Below are 23,807 nucleotides of genomic sequence, written 5' to 3' on the forward strand. Positions count from 1 at the left end.
ACATTACGTTTACTCGGGCAGTTCTCTCAACACATGGGTAACAATGCATTGATCCCAGGTGAGGAAATCATCCGTATCCACTTTGCCCCAACACGGGCTTTGACAAACACTCGAGGTTTTAACGCATAGACGGTTTTCCGTTTGCCCTCCAAATTACAGGAAACGACGGCGAAATGTCCGTTAAAGGGAGGTTTATTTAATCGGTCCAAACAGCTTCCCGATACAGCCCCTGAGCTGCGGGAAATCTACATCTGTTTAGTTGTCCTGATTCATTTGTCAGATTATTGTTCAGGGTAACGGGCCGATTCTGGTGGGGATGTAGTGAAGTGACATTGTGTAATTGAATATCTCTCTGGGCTCTTACAGGACATTGTGGAGGAGATTCCGTTTCACAGACACCGGCCGCAGTCACAGTGAGTGAAGGACACAATGTTCAGTTGCTCTGTAACTTTACAGCTACAATCACCAACACCCCTGAACTGTTCTGGTACCGTCAGTATCCCAGCGGATCCATGGAGTATCTGCTGCAGAGGAATAAATTCAGCGAGGACACAAGAAGATTCCCGGGAGACCGTTTTTCAGCGGAGTTTAATGATGTGAATCGCACGGTCCCGCTGAAAGTATCTAAAACTGAACTGAGAGACTCCGCGGTGTATTACTGCGCACTGAGATCCACAGAGATACAGAGCTGGGCTGAACCTGTACAAAAACAGCCAGAGAGTCTCTCGACATAACCGTGCAGTAGGCAAACAATATGATCAGGGGTGAGTCTGACCTGATTCATGAATTTCCGATGTCTCGTACTTTTAATTCTATTATATAGTTCATTCGTAATACGTATATTATTAAAATTTATTCTCGCAGTCAGTTCCTTGATGCCCCAAAGTGTCTCACCGTCACTGTTATAATGCAATGCCGGAAGCTCAGCGCCAGTTGGACCCAGCATGATCCTACAAACAGTAATGTTTCAATGGCCTACACGTTTCGGTGACGGTGACTGATGGATAGATATTGTCCAGGACAATTTCCTTCTCCTTCTTCCAAAGCGGAGCCGGAGGCATCCTGTACAGTCGATTTAAAAGCCGACCCCTCTGACGGTGCACCATTCCCTAAGGGCTGCAATGGGGTATCAGCATTGATCCTGGGCCTCAAGTCTCTGAAAAGGGATTGGAAGCTTGAATCTCCTGATTCAGAGGCGATAGGGCTAATACCGGAGCCTCATCTGATAAACAATGGTTTCAAATTAGCCCTTGTGCTGTTAATTCTAAGACACCTGTACCTTTATGATAGTTAATATATAATGTATATGTGCACATGCAGGTAGGTGAGTGCAAAGTTTTATAGAGGTGATTAGCCTGATCATTCACAGGCAGATTGGCATCGGCCTCTCGGTGTTTCTACCACCTCCTCTCCCTAAACAGGAGGCCAGTTTTCATCAGGTTCACCCCAGTAAATGCCCGGACTGTATTTCCCGACAGACTGCCGGTGTCTTCTTGAGCGGAAAATATCTTTGAACAGACTGGAGACCAAATCCGGGAAACCCCAGGATGTGGTGACCGCTCATCAGTACAACCCAGGAAGGAGGACAGGTTAAAATAATGAAAAGCAACTAAATCATACTTTACTGGACTACGTGGAAACAAGCAGACAATAAATTTAACCCCTGGATTGAAACATCACTCGACAAGAGAAAGAAAGACTTTTCCTGATGTTGCGCTTTTGCTGACTCAGGACGTCCGGAAACCTTTCCAACTTCAGCAAGTACGTTTCCATTGAAGTCACTGTTGTGATGTTAGAAACATTATTACCACAGAGGGCAGCGGAGATGTTTACCTCTCTGCTAGAATGGGTTGTCATTCTGACCCTGGAGTAAAGGAATTTGTGGATCCAGGTATTTTCCGGATACTTTGAACTTGTGACAAATGGCAACCAGAACATTTGGTAACAACTTGTCTTTCTCTCACTGTGTTTTTTCCGCATTGAGGAATATTGATCAAAAAATTATGCTACCCTCCTTATACAGGCTACCCCGTGATAACGGACCACGAAATACAATGGTTTAGCGAGTTCACTCTCTTGATATCCTGTGTCATTCTCCTCCACATACCATGCAGTAAGACGACATTGGCAACCACGAACTTGCATTGAATTTGTCCATGATTATGCTTGGTAAAGTACTGCGGTGGATTAATGTTGCCGTCTGCAGTATGGATAACCTGGAAACTCTCCTGTTCTTACTGCCTGCCATCAGGCGTATTGAAAGGATTAACAAGCTCATAATTAACCTGCTTGGCCGCGTTATGAACGCACACTCGGTGGCTAAGAAGTCCTGAAATGGGACTTGAACCGGGCACTTCTGACCAAGAGGACAGGGACAAAGCCTTTGCTCCGGCATACCTTTTTCTGTGCTATGACAGCAGTAATCCAGATAAAGGCTCTTGCCCTAAATGCGCAATTGTTTGCGGTGAACTGTCATGACGCCAAGGTAATTCCGCAGCTGTCACCTGTGACAGCGGGGAACTGACGGCTTTGTGAGTTTTGCCAAAGATAACGTCTTTCAGCGCCATCTAGTGGAATCCTGTCTGTGTAACAGCGATTCTCAATCTATTCTCGAATATTGCTGCATGACATTGCTGGATAATTATTGCCAGATTATTAAGGTTATTATTCCTTCGATTTCATTATTACCATAACTGCTGTATTTTTCATTGTTTTGCTTTTTCTACCTTTACTAGTGCAAACTAATTCCGAGATTATTTGTCTTAGTTTTCTGACAAGCCTCCATCGTTAACATGGTAAGCGCTCATTTGCACAGATAGATGAAATTCACCTTCATACATTCATAAGTCCAAAACTGATAAAGTTGGATTGTTCCTTTGTAATAATGAAAGGCTTGATACGGCTCTAATAATCAAATAAGGATATTGAATGTTGTATATATTTCCATTGAGCATTAATCTTTATGTTCTATAATTACAAATATTAAAGTGCAGTGTTATTATGTTAAATTGCACGGATGAAGCGATTTACACTTCTCTTTACTGATTTTAGCTGTGTTGCTTTCAACCTGGAGCCCATGGGCTTGTTGTCTTCTCAGTCCCCATGTCGATTCAGTTACTGTACAGGCTCCACGCATTTTTGTTTTACCGTGTTTCACTGCACTGTAATACACGGCAGTGTCAGACAGCCGAAACGTGTTAACAATGAGAGTGGTGGATCCTTTCTCACCGTTCACAGATGCTGCAAACCTTACCCGAAATCTTTCATTTCTGAGAGCGGAGACGAGATACTCGGGAGCTTGATTGGAGAATTGCCTGCACCAGAAAACAAAGTCATTTGCAGCGAAAGTGGCAACGTGGTGAAGCGAAATGGTTTGACCTGCAGTCCTTGGGTAAAACAATACATGAAATGCCTCCGAGTGACAAGAAATGGCTGTCAAAACAAACTAAAAATTGAAATAACAGTTTATAAAAGGAGAATCAAATAAAATGCTTGTGGATATAGGAATAATAACCATATCGATCTCTCTATCTCTCTATCTAACTCTTTCTCTCCATGCTTATTTTTCTTTCTTTCGCATATGGATCTTTCTAGGTATATGAGAATAAGAACTCTTTCTGTCCATCCCTTTATTTGATGTGTTGTAGAACCAAACAGAGAACATTTCATTTAAAATATTTCGATATTCTGTGTCTGCAGTAGAGCGAGAGGGTGTTGCAACTTCATCCAGACTGAAGCTTCAAAAAGGAAAGAGTAAAATTTCTGAACATCAGCGGAGTTTCAAAAGGTCCTGGTTAGAGGAAAGAGGGTGAAACACGACAACAAACAAGGTATTGTACAGCCGGTTCCGCTCTTTGTCTCATTGTGTCCCCATCGCACAGTAATGCATTCTGGCGTCCTGGGCCGCAGTGCCATCTATAGAGATGGTATTGAATTCTTTGCTCGGTCAACGGACAGTGTGTAGCGTCCTCTGTTCATATTCCTCTGGTATATGGATCCGATAAAGGCAGGAGCCCTTGTCAGTGCTTGTCTTAACCAGGTTACGGTACGGCTTGTACCAACAGAAAGCCGACAGTCCAGTTCAACACGTTCCCGTTCCCAGGCATCACCTGCTCAGGGTGGGAGCGCTGATCCTCACACTGAGCGGCTGCGAAAAAAAGAAAAATCATTCACAAACTGCACGGTATTAAGAGTTTGGTGAAACAAGGCGTCTGATCAGATACCTAAACTCACGCTGGTTCCGATTTCCTTCTCAAAAGGGCATTAGCGTTTGGTTATACAGCAATCGACAACGGCTTCATGATCATCATTAGACTTTCAATGGCAGATTTTTTATTAAATTCAATTTCTACCATCTGCTATGGTGGGATTGTGAAACCAGGTTTCGAGCGAACTACTCTCGATCGCTGGAGTACTAGTCCAGGGGAAGTGCCACTACGTCATCACCACCCCTCACACATTGCCTTTTGATGCTGTTTCGGTGCCAGTATGTAATATTGAACAACGCCTCCCCATCTCTCCCGACAGCTCCCGGCAGTCTTTGACCGCGGCCTGTTCACAGGGTTTATTTTGATCAGAGTGTGTTGCTGGGTCAGAGAATGTTTATGCACAATGAGCAGTTTTCACAATGTAGTGACTGTGATCTTTAACACAAACCCAAAGTACAGAGTTCCCCCACTGATCATTGAGCTTCAGAATGTTTCCTTAATGCTGGAATATCTTCTGTTCCCAATAACAATCCCGAGATTGCTGGTAATTAATAGGCCAGGATTTCATTCTCCTCACCCCCGTCTCTAAAAGTGCAGTCATTCCTCTATCCGGACACTGACTGGACGGCAGCTCAGTGTCAGACAGCGCACCACCGACAGATCTCACAGGCCAATGGAGGCACAAGGAAGTGAGGTGAGAACATCCTGAAACATGGCAGCAAATTATTGAGAGTGGGGATTCGAACGGGCGTGTTCATGTCTGACTCTGTGATGGATCTGTTGGTCCAGTCGGATTCTACAGTCTAAAGCAGACTGGAAAGAGTTTCGTGACAATTTCATTCGAGGTTCATTTGGTTTCCTAGCGGTTTGTGTTTGAGCGACTGACAGTCATATCTGCATCTGCCGAGATGCCATATAACCTGCAACTGGCAGCAACTAGAATCTATAGTTAAAATAAATTGTTGTAGAGGGTTCACACTGCTTTCCATCACTGTCAGTGTGAGAGCCGCAGTAATACACGGCAGCGCCAGTCAGCTGCAGAACCGAGATGGTTAAACTGGTGAATTTATTCGAGGTCTGGAGCTTTACAGAGAATAGGCTTTAAACAAAATCTGATTTATCTTCAGCACCACCTGAGTATTTCGCCAATATACACTCAGGCTGTGAATCTGGGTGTCGCCGGTACCAGAACAAATAGCAGATGCTCATTGTAGTATCATAGGTACAGCTTAAAGATACCGCTTCTCCTTCTGACTTAACATCTGAGGACAGCGGCTAAGTGACAGAATCTCCATGACTCAGATCTGAAAAGCATGTACAAACAGAAAAAGGCCAGACCGACGGCTGTTTAAAATTAACGTTTAAACCATGTTGTTAAAATCAGAGAAAATATGAAACGTGTCTGGTCTACAATTACCTGTCAGAAATGTTCCCCACACAACCCAGATGCTGAGTAGCCGCATTGTCGCTTTCCGCTCTGTAAAAGGGGAGTTGGATATTTGAAGATACCTGTTCTAAATCCCACCCTCAAAAATCTCCTGTCGTGTTTCAGGGTGTTCTCACCTCACTTTCGTATGTCCCCAGTGCTGCTGTGAGACCGGTAGGTGATGAGTTCAAGGTCAGTGAACGGAAACATCCCGGGCCGGGAGACAGTCAGTGTTCTTACAGGGTGAAATTGATTCACAGTTAGTCACATGGGACAGGAGACTGAAACCTTTGTTTAGTTGTTGTGATCGGAACCATGGGTTGCCAATGGGGGTTGTTTATTCTGGCGTCAATTCTTCAGTTCGAGTTCCAGTAGCCTTACCATCAGGGCACAGGTAACTTTGACTCCAATGAGATTTCCCTCCTCAGTCAGTGAAGTAGTGAACTAACAATCATTCCGCATTTTTCCAGAGTGGGTTTTGCATCCGTCATATTAAAGGAGTGTTACCTGCTTTTGCTAAACATGAAACTAGGTAAGCATAAATAATAAACTCGTGCTGCAATTTAATCAGCTTTACCATCCTTTTCTATGGTCTACATTTAAATTTCTGTTTAAATTAGTTCTGTTAAATTCTGACATTCTTTATGTTCGTGATGATTAATCTAAACATCCATAATAGCCAGTTTGGATTCGCGATGGAAGAGAATTTGGAGTGCGGCGCACCATTTTTATTTTAGCAATTTGCCGCTCATGGGTTTGAAGTGGCTGGGAACAGAGCGCGGCGGTAAAATAAGTAAAATACAGCAGATGCTGGAAATCTGAAATAAAACAGAAAATGCTGGAAAATCTCAGCAGGTCTAGCAGCATCTGGGCGGTGAGGGGGAAACAGGATTAACGTTTCGAGTCCCTATGACTCTTTATCAGGGCTATGTTTCGCTCTCCACAGAAGCTGCCAGACTTGCTGAGATTTTCCAGCATTTTCTGTATTTATAACAGAGCACGGCGAGACGGTTCAAAGTCTCCACGGTGAGGGGAAGGGTGGGTTTTATTAAGAAGAATTCAACACCAACAGGGCATGGAAAACTGTTTTTATAACTTTAGCTACATTTTGGGGAAAAAAACAGTGGATTGAAAATGAAATAAAACACAGACGTTTTCAGTTTGCCTTGCGCACATTTAACATCCATTTCCACCATCGGTGCAGTTAGAAAGATTGTCATCTGGCGCCCTCTAGTGGGGGGTCTGAGAAATGTTCAGGCGCCTCTGATCAGGTTGTAAGAGGTTAAGCGTTTAATCGCCGACCTATGTGACAGTTCCTATTTCTAGCATGTGCAGTTTGAGCTTAATATTCAGAACAGGAGCAAAGGTTTTATATCATTAAACTACAGACTGTAACAAGGAAGGTGAAAGGATTATGGATGAAAAAATAAAGAAAGGCAATGAGACGGAATGAACAGGGAAAATACATCGAAAGGCAGGAGGTCAGTTAAAGTTCCACAGGTGCATCTGTAAATTTTATTTTCATTATAAATGTGAGCTGCTGATACAATTTTACAAGTGGACCTCACCTGTTCTTGTTGGGTGTTGTGTTTCATTGCTGTTTAAATAAACCCCTGTTAATCTTACGGTGACGGCTGAATTATTGCTTCTGTTTTAATACTGCCTCTAACTGGAACTCTCAGCGTGCGTTTTTGTACAGCATCCGCTATATTATGCAGCATTGTGGGCTCCATGGCACTGAAATACGCGGCGGTGTCGGAGAACAGGTCTTTGATAATCATTAACTCAGTAATTTCGGCAGCTTTACTAAACGTCGAAGAGAATCTCTCTGTAAAGTCTGGGTTCGCTTTGCTATCCCTCCAAAGGGATAAAACACAAACTGTGGAGGCTGCCCGGGCTGCTGACTGTACCAGAACAGATAAGGGCTGGGGCCGCTTGTTTTAAACGTGCAGTTTATGGTGACATTTTCTTCCGGTTTAACCGTCATTTCAGGTACTGACGGCTCCACTGAATCTTTATGACTCCATTCTGACATAGATAATAACAATATTTATCGTTACACTATCATAACAATCGCTTTGTTATTAACGATGTTTGGGATACGGCAGCCAGGGGCAGAATGAAGTTTTACTGGGAAGCATATACTTACTGAGAGGCGATATAATGAGTGGCCTGAGATAGTTCCACGTGATGTTCCCTGGGTCTGTAACTTTGCAGTCTGTGAAATCCTATGTCAGGGTAGAAATAGAGATCGCTCTCCCACTGTCCATCCAACCGATGTCAAACAGGAAAAAGCGGCAACAATCTCTCCAATAAACAGGGCAGGCAAGGCAGGTCAGAGCGATAACAGAAAACGGAAGCTGTGGGCGCGGCTACTGCAGGCAGTGTTCTCACGCGTAGGATTTATCTGCAAGGAACTGAACTGAATAATAATCACACCTTCGAAAATTATATAACTTTCCCTCTCTGTAAGAACGGTAGTTTGATCTTAATTCCATATTGCCGGCCAGCAGGCTTGCAAAAGCAGTGTCCGAGTTAGCAAATTATTCAATAGTAAGCAAAAGCTTCATCAGTGACAAAAATAAAAATAACTGGAAAAACTCAGCAGGTCTGGCAGCATCTCCGGAGAGGAACACAGTTAACGTTTCGAGTGCGTTTGACTCTTCAACAGATCTAAGTAAAAATAGAAAAGAGGTGAAATATAAGCTGGTTTAAGAGGGGGTGGGACAGGTAGAGCTGGATAGAGAGCCAGTGATAGGTGGAGATAGCCAAAAGATGTCATAGGCAAAAGGACAAAAAGGTGTTGAAGGTGGTGATATTATCTAAGGAATGTGCTAATTAAGGGTAGAAAGCAGGACAAGCAAGGTACCGATAGCCCTAGTGGGGGTGGGGTGGGGTGAAGGGAAGGGATCGAAATAGGCTAAAAGGTAGAGATAAAACAATGGATGGAAATACATTTGAAAATAATGGAAATAGGTGGGAAAAGAAAAATTTATAAAAATTATTGGAAAAAAAAGGGAGGATCGCAAAGCGGGTGGGGATGGAGGAGAGAGTTCATGATCTAAAATTGTTGAACTCAATATTCAGTCCAGAAGGCTGTGAAGTGCCTAGTCGGAAGATGAGGTGCTGTTCCTCCAGGTTGCGTTGAGCTTCACTGGAACAGCACAGCAGGCCAAGGACGGACATGTGGGCATGAGAGCAGGGTGGAGTGTTGAAATGGCAAGCGACAGGGAGGTCTTGGTAATGCTTGCGGACAGACAAAAGGAGTTCTGCAAAGTGGTCACCCAGTCTGCGTTTGGTCTCTCCAATGTAGAGGAAACCGCATTGAGAGCAACGAATGCAGTAGACCGAATTGAGGGAAGTGCAAGTGAAATGCTGCTTCGCTTGAAAGGAGTGCTTGGGCCCTTGGACGGCGAGGAGAGGGGAAGTAAAAGGGCAGGTGTTGCACCTTCTGCGGTTGCATGGCAAGGTGCCGTGGGAGGGGGTTGAGGTGTAGGGGGTGATGGAGGAGTGGACCAGGGTGTCCTGGAGGGAACAATCCCTGCGGAATGCCGCCAGGTGGGGTGAAGGGAAGATGTGTTTGGTGGAGTTGGCGGAAATGGCGTAGGATGATCCGTTGAATGCGGAGGCTCATGGGGTGATAAATGAGGACAAGTGGGACCCTATCATGGTTCTGGGAGGGAGAGGAAGGTTTGAGAGTGGATGCACGGGAGATGGGCCGGACACGGTTGGGTGCCCTGTCAACCACCGTGCGTGGAAAACCTCGGTTAAGGAAGAAGGAGGACATGTCAGAGGAACTGTTTTTGAAAGTGGCATCATCAGAACAGATGCGACGGAGGCGAAGGAACTGAGAGAATGGGATGGAGTCCTTACAGCAAGCGGGGTGTGAGGAGCTGCAGTCGAGGTAGGTGTGGCAGTTGGTAGGCTTGTAATGGATATTGGTGGACAGTCTTTCACCAGAAATTGAGACAGAGAGGTCAAGGAAGGGAAGGGAAGTGTCAGAGATAGACCATGTGAAAATGATGGAGGGGTGGAAATTGGAAGCAAGATTAAAAAGTTTTTCCAGGTACAGACGAGAGCATGAAGCAGCACTGAAGCAATCATCGATGTACCGGAGAAGGAGTTGTGGGAGGGGGCCGGAGTCGGACTGGAACAAGGAATGTTCCACATACCCCATAAAGGGACAGGCATAACTGGGGCTCATGCGGGTACCCATAGCCACACCTTTTATTTGGAGGAAGTGAGAGGAGTTTACGGAGAAATTGTTCAGTGTGGGAACAAGTTCAGCCAGACGGAGGAGAGTAGTGGTGGATGGGAATTGTTCAGGCTTCTGTTCGAGGAAGAAGCGGAGAGCCCTCAGACGATCCCGGTAGGGGATGGAGGTGTAGAGGGATTGGACGTCCATGGTGAAGAGGAGGCGGTTGGGGCCAGGGAACTGGAAATTGTTGACATTGATTTCCACATCACTGACACTCTCTGGGTACAGCAGTTTCTAGTCAGTCCTGCTTCTTAATATTTGTCGTTTTTAAATCGTCCAGAGATGGAATAATTCCCTGAAAGACTAACATATGAAACAGCTTCAACATTGCTAAAGACCACTATCAGGTTGTCCCTCTGTCCTCGCGGTGCGAGAGAGAAGATGCCCAGCTTGAACAATGATTTCTGATACTTATTTTTCCTCAATTCTATTATCATCCTGGTAAATCGCTTTTTCCATTTACACCATTGCCCTTATATCATTTTCCTAACACTCCAAGTCCAGTGTAACACTGCTCGGTACAAATTTACAAGGAAGTATTTGCATTTGAGATTTATTCCTCTGGAAATCATTCATTTGAAAAAATAATGTATTAATCTTCTTACCGACGCTGAATGTTATCCAGGTCACAGCGAGAAGGGGAAGCCGCACTGCTGTTGTTCCGGAACTCAAGAGAGAGATTTTGCTTCTCAGAAAGCTGCAGAATAACCAACAAAAAGAGAGCGGATGTCACCTCCTACAGACTGGACTGGTTTGATGTCACTTCCTGCGGAAAATCGGAGCGGAAGGAGTTGGATCTTGTCTGATGTCACTCCATGCTCGATGCCATATAGAGCTCCATGCACTGAGTCTGACTGCTCTGATCTTCCTGAGCAACAAGTGCGTTTTTATTTAAGGGAATATGAAGATTAACACCGCAGGGAATAATCTGTGGGAAGCAGGAATACAGATCATCGCGAGACTGCACAGCTCCTCACAACAGAACCAAAGGAGGCAGGCGTGCGGAAATTTCTAGAGTAAAACATGGCAAGCGATGCAGGTCCAAAGCAGAGAAGCAATGGGGATGCTGCGGGGTGAGTGTTCAATCTGTAAAGAATTGAATTCAGTAATAATATCTTATCTGAATACTATATAAGTCTGCATGTTTGCAATGGTCACGTGACTTTGCCATTGCCTGCCTGTCGGGACACGCAGGACAGCGACAGGAATTGAAGAATTATTATATTACTAATCTGCATCAATGGATTGTGTTGAAAATAAGGATTGAAACCAGTTTTGTGTCAAAGAAAAAACCTGCAGGATGTGCACAGCTTATTTGCACAGGGCTCACATGTGGCATGATGCAAATTTGGGAGCGTATGACATTCACAGGATCACAGAATCACAGTGCAGAAGAGGCCCTTCGGCCTATCGAGTCTGCACCGACACGTGAGAAATACATGACCTACCTAATCCCATTCACCAATACTTGGCCCATTACCCTGAATGCTATGACGTGTCAAGTGCTCATCCAGATACTTTTTAAAGGATGTGAGGCAACCCACTTCCACCACCCTCCCAGGAAATGCATTCCAGACCGTCACCACATTCTGGGTAAAAAAGATTTTCCGCACACCCCCCCCCTAAAACTCCTGCCCCTCACCTTGAACTTGTGTCCCCTCGTGACTGACTTTTCAACTAAGGGGAACAGCTGCTCCCTATCTATCCTGTCTATGCCCCTCATAATCTTGTACACCTCGATGAGGTCGCCCTTCAGTCTTCTCTGCTCCAACGAAAACAACCCAAGTCCATCCAACCTCACTTCATAACTTAAATGTTTCATCCCAGGCAACATCCTGGTGAATCTCCTCTGCACCCCCTCCAGTGCAATCACATCCTTTTTATAACATGGCGACCAGAACGGCACACAGTACTCCAGCTGTGGCCTCACCAAGATTCTAGGCAACTCCAACATAACCTCCTTATTTTTGTAACCTATGCCTCGATTGATAAAAGCAAGTGTCCCATATGTCTTTTTCACCACCCCACTAACATGCCCCTCCGCCGTCAGAGATATATGGACACAGACGCCAAGGTCCCTTTGTTCCTCAGGACATGCTAGTTTCATGCCGTTAATTGAATACTTCTTTGTCAAATCACTCCTTCCAAAGTTTTCAGGGTTACATTCCATCTGCCCATTTGATCATCCCGTCTATATCTTCCTGTAGCCCAAGACAGTCAACCTCACTGTTAAGCACCCGGCCAATCTTTGTGTCATCCGCAAACTTACTAATCCTAAACCCCACATAGTCATCTATGTCGTTTATATAAATGACAAATAATAATAATAATAATGACCCAGCACAGATCCCTGTGGTACACCACTGGACACTGGCTTCCAGTCACTAAAGCATCCTTCTGTCATCACCGTCTGTCTCGTGCAACTAAGCGAATTTTGAATCCACCTCATTAAATTACCCTGTACCGCAAGTGCATTAATGGGAATAGAGATTAGTTAAAAGGAATTTCGCCATAATTGACATTGAGCAAGTTTCAGCCGATGTTGGTCGATGCACGGTTCGCCAAAGTGGGAAACTGTGTTCTCTCACTGCCACCTGGTGGCCTGTCTTAAAATGCTTAGTCCTGTTTTCACAGAACACGGTTATCCCTAAGTAATTCTGTGCAAAACCTTCCATATCAAATCGCCTGTGAGTAGAGCCCATGTCCAGTGAGCTGCTCCATCAATGGGGATCTCCGGCACTGACACGGAAATAATGTTAAATGCTTCGCTTCGCTTTTCCCACCTCAAATACTGTCCCTGTCTCTGCTGTTCCCATTCCCTGCTGTGAGCAGAAGGATTTCACTCGAACCCCTGCTCGCTGCACCGCCCTCATCAACCGGAGAGCAACTGGGCTCAGCGCTGATTAGATGGATGGTGGTCAGTTGATTGGGTGGCATCTGCTGCCTCGGTCCAGGCCGAACCAAAGGGCAGAGAGGCCGCATGTCACCCAACATCACCCCACCTCTGGACGGTAAGCCATTTAAGTTGGACCCGCATAGAGAAATGAATCAGTGGAAACGTTGGAATAAAAAGATAATGCATACCATGATCCTATGGGGCATGTAGACAAAGATCATGTTATCCGGGACCAGTTAAATGGAAAGAAAATTTAAGTTACTTTTATAAATGCGGGGTTGCTGTATTTTGTGCAGTTCATTAAGGCTCAAATCGGCGAGCAGAGGCTCCGAATTTCCAACCGCTATTTCATCGGATTATTTTTATGTCCTAGGACCGTTGATATGAGGAATGACATTCACCACCAGCATCTCCCTATAAAAGGGAAATTAAAAAGTCCCCAAAGATACATTGACTATCCAGAAAGATACACTGTTTTCACCCAGTAAACGGTGTGCAATTTCTCATCACCTCCACCAGAGGACGCCGTCGTCACATTCTTCTCACTCCTCTCTCAGGAATCAAGCAAAGTTCTCCTAGGTTTATGGAAAGCCAAAGATTTCTGAAAGGTGTTTGTCGAATTCGGAAAAAAAGTGTTTCTGAACTCAGTCTATTTTTGCTGAAATTCGTGGTGAAAATACACCCGACAACAGTGAATAATTATCTAACTATACCGAAGGTTTTAATGCAATTAAAATTAATATTTTAATAACATTTCAAAGATACATTTCGAAACTTAAAGCTTAAATATGGCATCATGAATGAAGCCATATTCATACGAACATGTTGCCCGGGTTCTTGACTGTACCAGAACACGAAAAGGTTAAGGAGACTTGCTTCCAAGATGCAGGTCAGTGTGATGTTGTTTTCCTCTTTGTCCATTGTTTCAGCAACAGACTCGGCCAATATGCCTTGGTTGCCCCATTCTAAAATAAAGTTAAGGGGCTTTTAACATAAAGGGATAGATGTTATTATCATCGGGGTCATCATCATCATCATCACCAAGCAGCATAATAATCAAACAGTACCATTTTACAAATAGTAATATCTAGGTTACTGGGTTACTTATCCAGATGTCGGGGGATATTAGATTTTTTCCTGGGAAGAAAATACTTACTGAGAAGTAACATAGTGATGAGGAGAGGTATGATGCAATTCTGCATGATGCTTCCTGACTTAGTACCTCTGCAGTCCACCCAATTCTCTGTCAGGGCAGGAATACAAATCCCGGAACCCTGTGCTGCTGATCCAACCAGCATCAAACAAGCGACAACAGCAACCGTCTCTCCAGTAACACAGGAAAGACAAGGCAGGTCAGCGTCAGAGAAACACACAGAAGCTGTGGGTGAAGCTGGCGCTGGGGTCTTGTCACACGTAAAATCCAGCTGTGCAAAAGGGAAAGGAAAAGAGCAAGTGAGTGATGCTCCTCTAGAGAGTGAGCCTGGGGAAGTAATAATGGAAAATAAGGAAATGGCAGACGAATTGAACAATTATTTTGTGTCTGTCTTCACTTTAGAGAATACAAATAAAATCCTGGAAATAATTGGGGATCAAGAGATGAAAGGGAGGGAGGAGTTTTTAAAAGTACAACACCAGGGAAAGGGAACTGGGAAAATTATTGGAACCGAAAGCTGACAAGTCCTCGGCTCGTGGCGGACTTCATCCTAGGCTGGGAAACGAAGTTACGGCTGGGATAATAGATTCATTGGTTTTAATTTTTCAAAATTCCTTAGATTCTGGAAATATCCCATCAGATTGATAAATAGCAAATGTAACACCTCTATCCAGGAAAGGAGGTAGGCAGAAAAGAGGAAACTATTGGTCAATTAGCTTAACATCTGCTGTGGAAGAATAAAATACATCTACAGGACAACTAAGGGTTAAACAGTTAAAACCATAGTGGAATACGACAGCACAGTTCCCTCTTTTGTTCTAGCAGGCACACCTGCAGCTGCCAGGTAATTGAGCAGGAAAGGAGAAAAAGAGTATCATAAACAAGCTTCCTAGAATCCTTGAGACAAGGCTAGGATGTCTTCCCCCAACACAAAGAGACAGGATAAAGCAATGGTCATCTGTTCTCTAGAGTGTACACCCCCTAGCACTAAAGATAAGGTCAAGCATGGTTGTCTATTCTCTGTCTCACTTTTTATTACTAGATGGGCTTCCCCCAATATCCTGTATAGTCATAAATTAGAATAGACTAATTGTGTGTTGCATGCCAAAGACAATGATTCTCAATGTAATTGATTATTGAAGGTTAGACAGTCTTATAACCTTCAAGCTCTTTGATAGGTACAACTTTTACTATAAAAATGTGTGTACCCTGATGCTTCCTCAGAGTGTCAGCTAGCTACCATGTATGCTACTGGGCTCTCCGTGATATGACGATTAATAAAGGCTCCCGAGACAAACCTCCTGGGTCTGAGTGTTCACTCCGATTTCCGCGACATCTGTCAAAAGGAAATTGCTGGAATCTATTATTAAGGAGGTTATAGCGGGGTAATTAGAAAATCTCAATGCAATCAGGCAGTTAACATGGTTTTGTGAAAATTAATCCGTGTTTAACTAATTTATTAGAATTTTTTGAGGAAGTAACAAGCAACGTGGATAAAGAGAAACGGTGTATGCTGGGAACTTAGATTTCCAGAAGGTATTTGACAAGTTATTGTTATCTTAATAACGTCAAAATTTAGTACACGAAGTAAAGGTTCGTGCTGTAGAGGGTAAAATACTGGCATGGATAGAGCATAATCAGCTAACAGGAAACAAAGAGCAGACAAAAATTGATCATTTATGTGTTTGCAAGACACAACGATAGGAATTGGCCTGCCACGGGTATCAGTTCAGGGGCTTCAACTATTTACAATCTATGTTAAGGACTTGGGTGAGTGGACTGAATATTTTGTTGCTAAATTTGCTGATGACACAAATATAGGCAAGAAAGTAGTGAAGAGGACATGAGCCTGCAAAGAGACATAAATAGGTTAAGTGAGGGAGCAAAAAATGGGCAGATGGAATATAATGTGGGAGAATGTGAACTTTGACAGGAAGAATAGAAGGTCGGAACATTGTCTAAATAGAGAGATATTGCAGGACAATGAGTTACAGAGGGATCTGGGTGTCCTGGTCAATGATCACAAAAAAACACTGTGCAAGCATAGCGAGTGGTTAGGAAGGCAAAGACAATGTTGTACTTTATTGCAAGGGGACTGGAATATAAACGTAGGGACGCCGTTTCACGCCAACGGGGTTTTACTGTCCCACCGAACTCAATGGAATTTAGAATGACTCCAGCATGTTACGGCACCATCCCTGGCATGACGGGGATGTCTTGCTACACTTGCACGGGGTATTGCTGAGACCATATCCAGAGCACTCTGTACAGTTTTGGTCTCCTTATTTAAGAAAGGATATAACTGCATTGGAAGCAGTTCAGAGAAGCTTCACTCCACTGATTTCTGAGATGAGGGGGTTATCTTATGAGGAAAGTTTGGACAGGTTGGGCGCGTATCCACTGGAGTTTAGAAGAATGAATGTGATCCTATTGAAACATATAAGACCCTGAGAGGACTTGACAGAATGGATGAGACCCTTGTTGGGCAGGCCAGAGCCAGGGGACACAGTTGAAAATTATGGGGTCTCCCATTTAAGACGGAGATTTGGAGATTGTTTTCTCTCAGAGTGGTGCAGGCGGGATCATTAAATATTTTTAAAGCAGAGGTGGATAAATTCTTGACTAACAAGGGGTTCAAAGTGTAAATGAGGTGGGCAGGAAAGTGGCATTGAGGCCACAATCAGATCACCCATCACCTTATTGAATGCCCGAGGGGATTCGAGGGGCCAAATGAGTTACACGTGCTCCTAATTAGTGTGTTCATAAAGACCTGAATTCACTAATAACTCGCTAAGCAGAAATTCGTTAATTCCGTCTCTATAAGAACTGCGTTACTTTCAGATTCATGTCAAATCTGAGACAAGCAGGCACGCGACAGGAATTAGGGAATTGTGTTATTCTATAGTTACCGATAACTTCACGGTTGAAATCGGTTAAGGCAAGGGACTGAATCTGTCAGTGGGGAGCAAAACACATGGACAACCCATCCCAATGCCCGGGAGCTGAACTGTTCATTAACACTGACCTAACCTTCTCAATTATGGGTCTATAAGCAAACGTCACCTTGAAGATCATAAATATGAGATCAAACATAATTTCCCCGGAAGCAATGTAAATAAATTATCTGTCAGTGTTGGTTCTTGCAACGCAACAGACAGTGGGAATCCGCGGCCTGATTCGCCACCTGGTGGTCGGATTTAATTAACCTCAATTCGACTGATCTCACGGAGCCAGCACGATTGGTGCCGTGGCTTAGTTGGTTAAAGCGCCTGTCTAGTAAACAGGAGATCCTGAGTTCGAATCTCAGCGGTGCCTCGGCTGAGGTGGTCTTTTAATGCAATTACACAGTTCTGCACATTTCCTGAAATACGGAGATGACCAGAGGCCTTTCTCTGTGTGAACCTCAGCACACCGTAGGACATGGTGCTGTCAGCGATCTGCAGCCCAGACAACGTGAAAGCAGCTAAATTCTTGGGTGTTTCTAGAATTACCGAAAAGCGACCTTTAACTTTGCTCCTTCCGAATTACGAAATGTGACCCAATTATGAAAGTGGGAGCTGTTTTCTGGTTCTGACGATAAAGCTGCATGCAATAGCTCAGATCCAGAAGTGGAACAGATGCAATTTATGCTCATCAAGCTTTCTTACAGGCAGACAGATAAATACATAAATGTATCCATAGATAACTCCATCTTCTAAGAACACTTTGCTCCAAAGGCAAAGGAGGAAGGGAAATGTGAATTGATAGATTTTATGGTGATGAGTGAGATGGAGATATGCTGACGCAGACCAGGATAAATAGCTGGGCTGAGAGGCGAATAGAAATATAGATCGATGATGAGAAGATAATTGTATCAAGGTTGGAATGGGCAAATAGAAAGAAAATTCAAAATGAATAAAGCAACAAAATAACAATATTGGAAGAACTATAAAAGCGAAAACCCCAAACCGCAGTGTTTCAGCGCTGGGATCCCGCACTAAATCTGGTGCCACCTGATATTTGGCGCCTTCGTGCTGAAGGGCGAGAATTCGAGGCGCCTCTCTCAGCACAGCGGGTTCTCGTCAGTTACTGCATCAGAAAAGTGTCCGGTTTCAATGAGCCGCCTGTGACCATTGGGGCTGCTAGCGTGAATCATCACTACCTGTGACCCGGGCAAGCAGTCTCTTGTGCAGTTTTGCATTATCCCTGATATCTGAGCCACAGACCTCGACAATGAGGATTCTGTGTTGTCTTCACCGGCCTCACGCACGCGCACACACACACACACATACACACACTCGCACACGCGCATGCACGCACAGACACACGCACTCACACACGCGCACGCACACACACGTATACACACACACACAGACAATGTCATGGGCACAGCCCAGGAGTGCTTGTCTGCAAAAGTATATCCTTCGATTAAGCTTTATTGCCCAAAAGGGTTCCAGTCTAACCGCGTTATGAAACTGCTGCTCATCATTAAGGAAACAACAATTTTAGGGTGCTCTTGTTACTAAAATTTTCGATTTCACAGCAATAGAAACCTAACAGATATTGCTACAGTGTCACAGCCTCAGGGTATTCTATTATAGAAAGTTTACTCTCGAACGCTTTTGTCGGTATCTCTGATTGTATTTATCTCCCTCTGCGTCTAATATTGTGTTTCGTTGTCTGTCTTTCTGTCTGTCTGTGTTTGCCAGTTTGTGTGCATTTTTATGTGTTATTTGTCTGTGTGTATCTGTCTGTATATATGTATTTACCTATATTAGTATCTATGTTTGAGTTGATCTCTTTGTATGTCCATGGCTGTCGGTTTCTTTGTGTCGGTAGTGTGATTCTGTGCTATGTATAAGGTTTGTGGTGAATATGGAAGATGCCTCTGATCACTTACTAAAGAACTTACATCGTGAACAACTCAACCGATCAGACTTCAATATTCTCCATCAGGATCCTGCCTTTATAACAGCGCACGTTAGATTTGATGGTTGTGTCAGTACATGTCTGCGCACCTGGTTCTGTCTTTTTCCAATGCTGTCCACGGGAGGGCGCTCTCTGATCATTTGCTAAAGATCACGGTTCACTTCCACAGAAAGTGACTCTGAAGGTGCAAAAATAGGCGCGGAGAAGAAATCCCAGCCGATCACACACAGTCCCGGCTCTGTTCAGTTTCTCCCGTTTCAGGTCTGGCGCAGACAGAAAACACTCTCTCTGTTTCTGAAGGTCAGACTGGAACCATGGAGCTGAAACGCTGTCTGACTCTGGTTATATCCTGGTCACATGTCGGTCTGATTGACCCTCCCTGCTACATTCCCCAATTCTCATATTATTTCTAATTTTTGGTGATTATTTTCCTTCTGTTAGTCCATCTAACCCGCTGTGTTTCCGCTGTTTATTTTCAGAGATAAGTCATGGAGACTCAGTCTCCCAGTCAGAACAAGGTGTGGAAGCAGAAGAGGGTGAAGTTTTATCAATAACCTGCAGTTATTCAGCATCGAGTTCAGCGACAAGCTATGGCCTATTCTGGTACCGCCAGTGTCCAGAAGAAGCTCCTCGGTATTTGATCCGAGTTAATAATTATGGGTATAACGAGACGGCTCCCAGCTTTGAACGCTTCAGCGGGAATTTCAATATGACACAAAGCACTTTTCACTTGTCCATGAAAGATTTGAATATGACAGACGGCGCCGTGTATTACTGCGCGTTGAGACCCAAAGTGAATGAGGGACCTTCGGGTCTCATTCAAAAACTGAGTGCAACTGGATAAAAGCGCCTGTGCCAGGAAAACACAAGCGGTTGTATCCCAGACAATATGTACAGAGAATAAATGTGACAATACAGCCTGATACGAGCATTTTCTCCCGTTCAGGTCAATGGGTGTTAGTGTTAGGATATATGACATTTGGCGGCCGTTTTAATCCAGGATCCTATTAATAGGTTTCCCGATCCTATTAACACAAGCCTTAGAAGAATGAGAAGTGATCTGCATGAAACATAAAAGATTATGAGAGGGGTTGATAAGGTAGATGCGAGGAAAATTTAGTTTTTCCTTTTAAGGGAGTCTAGAACTAAGGAGCTACAGTTTACAAATAAAGAGGCTCCCATTTAAGGCGTAGGCGAGGGAAATTTCACCTCTCAGAGAGCCGTTAATCATTAGAATTCTCTTCCCAAATTAGAGTTACTGAATATATTCGAGTATGAGTTAGGCATTTTTTTGATCTATGAGGGAGCCAAGGGTTATGGACAGGAAAGTGACTTCACCCATGGGGACACTGTGAAGCATCCACGACTTTGAGAGCATCGTGGATAGCACATTTAGAGAGGTGTTCACACCGCAGATGAAGGGACTTGAGGAAGGAAGGGAATGGGTGACAACCAGGCAGTCCAAGAGAAACAGGCAGGTAGTTCAGGAGTCGCCTGGGGTCCCACCCGCTTATCGGTATTCCATTTTGGAGGCTGATGAGGGCGCTGGTTCCTCCAGGGAGTGCGGCAGAGCCAAGCTTCTGGCACCACAAGCAGCTTGTCTGTACAGGAGGGGAGGAAGGGAGGAAGAGCAATAGTAAAAGGGGATTCGATAGTCAGGGATACAGATAGGCGCTACTGTGGCCTTCAACGTGACTCCAGGATGGTATGTTGCCTCCCTGGTGCCAGGGTCCGGGATGTCACTGAATGGCTGCTGGGTATCCTGAAGGGGGAGGGTGATATGGCAGAGGTCATGTTTCATGTTGGTACCAATGACATAGGTAGAAAGAGGGATGAGGTCTTGCATCAAGAATTCAAGGAGTTAGTCAATAGGCTAAAAAGCAAGACCTCTCGGATTGTAATCTCTGGATTACTCCCAGTGCCACGTGCTAGCGAGCTCAGAAATAGGAGAATAGCACAGATGAATACGTGGCTTAAGAGTTGGTGCAGGAGGGAGGATTTCAGATTCCTGAATCACTGGGACCGTTTCTGGGGAAGGTGGGGCCTGTACAAGCGGGACGGTCTACATCTGAGCCAGAACGGGACTAACATCCTTGCGGGCGGGTTTGCTAGTGCTGTTGAGAGGAGTTTAAACTAATTCGGCAGGGGGAGGGGACACAGAATTTTAGCAGAATAGGGACACACCATAATACAGTAAAACAATCAAGTCAGAGGGAGTACAGCTGCAATAAGCTTCAAGGGAGTAAGGCAAGGCTGGATGGCCTCTACTTTAATGCCAGGAGAATGACAGGTAAAACGGATGAGTTATGGGTGAGGATTGACATGCGGAATTGTGATATAGTAGCCATCACTGAGACGTGGTTCAGGGAAGGGCAGGATTGGCAGCTCCACATTCCGGGATATAGAATCTTCAGGCGAGACAGGGGCGGGGTTAAAAGAGGAAGAGGCGTTGCATTATTAGTTAAGGAGTCAGTTGCTGCAGTAAAGAGAGATGATATCTTGGAGGGGGCATCGAATGAAGCTTTGTGGGTAGAGCTTAGGAATAAAAAAGGGCAACCACATTGTTAGGTGTTTCTTATAGACCCCCAGATAGTCAGCGGGAAATTGAGGAACAAATATGTGCACAATTTGTGGAAGTGTGTAAAAACAATAACAATAGGGTAACAATATTAGGTGATTTCAACTTTCCCAACCTTAATTTGTGTAGACATAGTGTTAAGGGCTTGGATGGAGTGGATTTCTTGAAATGTGTACAGGAGACCTTTTTAGGTCAATATGTAGAGGGTCCAACAAGGGACGGTGCATTGCTGAACATACTTCTGTGGAATGAAGCCGGACAGCTGGCTGAGGTGGTGGTCGGCGAGCATTTTAGTGATAGCGACCACAACATGGTACACTTTAAGTTTGTTATGGACAAAGAAATCAGCAAGTTGCAAAAAAATGTTTTGGATTGGGGGAGAGTGGATTTTAGTAAAATAAGGCAGGATCTGGCCAAGGTAGACTAGGAACAGTTACTTGTGGGGAAATCAACAGAGGAACAGTGGGGGGTGTTCAAAAAGGAAAAGGGGAGGGTACAGGCTCAACATTTTCCCTCTAGGGTGATAGGAAGGAGTAACAAGCCTAGAGAACCATGGATGACCAGAGATATTCAAGTTACGATGAGAAGGAAAAGAGAGGCTTTTAGCAGGTACAAGGGAAGCAAATCAACAGAGGCATTAGTGGAGTACAGAGAGTGTAGGGTGGAGCTTAAGAAAGCAATTAGGAGAGCAAAGAGGGAATGACAAAGCTCTGGCGGGTAAGAGTGGGGAAAATCCCAAGATATTCTATAAGTATATCAATGGGAAGAAGATAACCAGGGAAAGAATAGGGCCCATTAGGGACCAAGGAGGCAATCTATGGGTGAAGCCAGAGGACATCGCTAGAGTGTTGAATTAGTACATCACGTCCGTCTTCACCCAAGAGAATGAGGATGAAAGTATCGAACTCAGGGAGAGAGACTGCGAGGTTCTTAAGCAAATTGATATAGGGAGTGACAAGGTATTGGAGGTGCTGGCAGGCTTAAAAGTGGACAAATCTCCAGGTCTGGATGATTTGTGTCCCAGACTGCTGAAGGAGGCAAGGGAAGAGATCGCAGGGGCTTTGAGCCAAATTTTTAATTCCTCTTTGGCCACGGGGGAGGTGCCAGAGGTCTGGAGAACAGCTAATGTGGCTCCACTATTTAAGAAGGGTTGTAGAGATAAGCCAGGGAACTACAGGCCAGTGAGTCTCACGTCAGTGGTAGGGAATTGTTGGAGAAATTTCTGAAGGAGTATATCTGTCTCTACTTGGAGAGGCAAGGTTTGATCAGGGATAGTCAGCATAGCTGTGTCAGAGGGAGGTCATGCCTAACAAATTTGTTTGAATTTTTTGAGGATGTGACCAGGTGTGCAGATGAGGGCAGTGCAGTTGATGTACTTTATATGGATTTCAGCAAAGCCTTTGACAAGGTCCCACATGGAAGTCTTGTAAAGAAGGCAAAGGCACATGGGATTCAGGGTAACTTGATAAGGTGGATTAAAAATTGGCTTAGTTGTAGGAGGCAGAGTGTGATGACAGAAGGATGCTTTAGTGATTGGAAGCCATTGTCCAGTGGCATACCACAAGGATCTGTACTGGGACCCCTATTATTTGTCATTTATATAAACGACATGGATGACTACGTGGGGGGTAGAATTCGTAAGTTTGCGGATGACACAAAGATTGGCCGGGTGGTTAATAGTGAGGTTGAGTGTCTTCGGCTACAGGATGATATAGACAGGATGGTCAAATGGGCAGATAAGTGGCAGATGGAATGTACCCTGAAAAGTGTGAGGTGATACACTTTGAAAGGAGTAATTTGACAAGGACGTATTCAATGAATGGCATGGCACTAGGAATTTCTGAGGAACAAAGAAACCTTGGCGTGTGTGTCCATAGATCTCTGAAGGCGGAGGGGCATATTAGTGGAGTGGTAAAAAAGGCATATGGAACACTTGTCTTTATCAATCGTGCCATAGATTACAAAAGTAGGGCGGTCATGTTGGAGTTGTATAGAACCTTGCTGAAGCCACAGGTTGGAGTACTGTGTGCAATTCTGGTCGCCACATTATAGGAAGGATGTGAATGCACTGGAGGGGGTGCAGAGGAGATTCAGCAGGATGTTGCTTGGGATGAAACATTTCAGTTACGAAGAGAGGTTGGAAATACTTGGGTTGTTTTCGTTGGAGCAGAGAAGACTGAGGGGCGACCTGATCGAGGTGTACAAGATTATGAGTGGTATGGAGAGGGTGGATAGGGAGCAGCTGCTCCCCTTAGTTGAAGGGTCAGTCACAAGGGGGCATAGGTTCAGGGTGAGGGGCAGGAGGTTTAGGGGGAAATGTGAGGAAAAACGTTTTTACCCAGAGGGTGGTTACGGTCTGGAATGCACTGCCTGAAGGGTG

At 44.5% G+C, this 23,807-nt stretch overlaps 1 non-coding gene and 1 gene segment (V, D, J or C); both read left to right on the forward strand.

Moving 5' to 3' along the window:
* Positions 1-23,807, forward strand: part of LOC144697834 (Ig heavy chain C region-like) — a 541,886-nt gene that overhangs the window by 240,005 nt on the left and 278,074 nt on the right.
* trnat-agu (transfer RNA threonine (anticodon AGU)) lies at positions 17,183-17,256 on the forward strand. The gene has a single exon. It is a non-coding gene; the product is annotated as a tRNA-Thr (tRNA).

This window comes from Cetorhinus maximus, chromosome 23 (genome assembly GCF_964194155.1).
Source record: "Cetorhinus maximus chromosome 23, sCetMax3.hap1.1, whole genome shotgun sequence".
NCBI lineage: Eukaryota > Metazoa > Chordata > Chondrichthyes > Lamniformes > Cetorhinidae > Cetorhinus > Cetorhinus maximus.